The following is a 2,223-nucleotide window of genomic DNA, read 5'->3' as shown; positions in this document are numbered from 1 at the left end:
CCCTATCATTTTTTCTACCTCCAGACCTAGTCATTACCACTGTACTCTCTGCTTCTATGAGTTCAGCCTTTTGAGATTCTCCATTTAAGTGAGAACACACAGCGATTGTCACCTGGCTTATTTTGCTTAGTATAATGTACCCAGGTCCATTCATGTTGAAAGAGCAGAATTTCATTCTTGTTTATGGGTGAATAATATTTGGTTGTCTATTTATACCACATTTTCCTGCTAATTTTCACAATGACTCTTCCAGGTTACAACTTATTAAGACTGTACAGACATATTTTGTCACATCCTTGCTAACACTTGTCATATTTCTTCTTTTTGGTATTAGCCACTCTAACTGCTGTAAAGTGCTATCTCATTGTGATTTTGATTTGCAATTTACTGATGAATGGTAACGTTTAGCAGCTTTCCACACACCTGTTGGCCATTTGAACATGTTTGTTAAAAATCTTTAGTCTTGGGGCGCGAGGCGGCCACTGGGAAGAGGAGAGCGCGGCGTCTGGAAACCGCAAAGTCAGAGCCGCGATGTTCCGGATTGAGGGCCTCGCGCCGAAGCTGGACCCGGAGGAGATGAAACGGAAGATGCGCGAGGATGTGATCTCCTCCATATGGAACTTTCTCATCTACGTGGCCCTGCTGCGAGTCACTCCATTTATCTTAAAGAATTGGACAGCATATGAAGACTGGACATCTCATATGAATGCACGATATGAAGAGCCTGGTTACAGTTTCGACTCCTCTCTGCAAGTGAATAGGCCCAGAAAGGTGTAAGAGACTCTTTGAATGGACATAAAATTCTGCTTGTTAAGAACAAGTTTGGCTCTGGTAACTGACGTTCAAAGCTAAAATTTAAAACTATTTGGGAAGTATGAAACGATATCATGATCTGGTGTACCCTTATCCCTGTGACATTTTGCCTCTGACAATACTGGTATAATTGTAAATAATGTCAAACTCCATTTTCTAGCAAGTATTGAGGGAGCTGTGTCTGAAATGGCACTGTCTTGTCAGTCATTTCTGTTTACCTTTTCTGCCCAGAGTGTATTTGTGAAGAGTCTCTTAATAGTTATGTTTTGTGGAAATCAACACACAACCACAATGACTTTTAAGCATAGGATCATTAGTCTATGTTTTTAATAAACATATCGATTAAGAAAAAAAAATCTTTAGTCTTTTGCCTATTTTTTAGTTGGGTATTATAATTATTATTGTTTTGTTTCTGATTTGTGTAACTTTCTGCTATATTTTGAATACTAACCTCTTATCATATATGGTTTGCAAATATTTTATCCCATCTTAAAGGTTTTCTTATTTTTTGCCATGCACGATAGTTTGATACACTACAACTTTGTGTTCGCTTTTATTGCTATAATTTTGATATCATATTTTAAAAAACCATTGCCAAGGCCGGTATCATGGAGGCTTTTCATATGCTTTTTTAAAGATTTTCTCTTAAGGATTTATGTATTATGTTTAAATCTTTATTTTAAGTCAATTTTTGTGTCTGGCGTAAGAAATATGATTCATAGCAGTTCTCCTGCCTCAGGCTCCTGAATGGAGGAGATACTGTCATGAGCCACTGTGCCTGACTCTCTCATAAAGTTGCTTTGGTTGATGGATGGCTGACTAGTTTTTATTCCTGCAGGGGAATATAAAAGTAGGGACCCCCATTCCACCATCTTGATAATGTCACTGTCTCCATCTATTTCTTCCTTATTTTGTTCTCTTGTATGTTTGTGTGTTATTTTAGGTTCAGACATTAAGACAATAGGCTAGGATTTATACATTATGTAAAAAGTAAATCAGATAGTAGTAGGTACCCTCTATATATTATAATGTTCACCTATAAGATTAAGTTTAGTGCAGGCAAAAAGGGCTCATTAAAATTTTCATCCACTTTTTTCAACCTCTACCCAAACTATAATATAATTTATGCCCCAATTTTTATTTTATCAATTATTCTTAACCATATTTCACAAAATTTATATTTTTTCTTTATTTAGAAATGTAAGGCTATTATTTGCTTTTAAAGTCTGTATTACAGCTTTTTTATTTTGTGAAATAATAGCACCAATATATTAATAATATAAATATTTATAGTGTAAATACCTATTCATCAAAATTTTCCCACTAGAGAATTTAATTAATTATTGTAGTGCATTCTGTAAAACTGCACTGCCACACAGCACAGGGCAATGATTCAGAATGCCTGGTCTT

General features: G+C 35.5%; 1 pseudogene across 1 annotated transcript; it reads left to right on the top strand.

The window, feature by feature from the left end:
• The first annotated feature begins 455 nt into the window (after positions 1–455).
• LOC115893471 lies at positions 456–1,169 on the top strand (annotated as a pseudogene). Its single transcript, XR_004053462.1, has one exon. The product of XR_004053462.1 is annotated as a mitochondrial import receptor subunit TOM5 homolog pseudogene (transcript).
• The last annotated feature ends 1,054 nt before the right edge of the window (positions 1,170–2,223 follow it).

The sequence above is a fragment of the Rhinopithecus roxellana genome, chromosome 2 (assembly GCF_007565055.1).
Source record: "Rhinopithecus roxellana isolate Shanxi Qingling chromosome 2, ASM756505v1, whole genome shotgun sequence".
Classification (NCBI taxonomy): Eukaryota; Metazoa; Chordata; class Mammalia; order Primates; family Cercopithecidae; genus Rhinopithecus; species Rhinopithecus roxellana.
The sequence above is the reverse complement of the archived record's forward strand: the minus strand, read 5'-3'. Positions and strand labels throughout refer to the sequence as shown.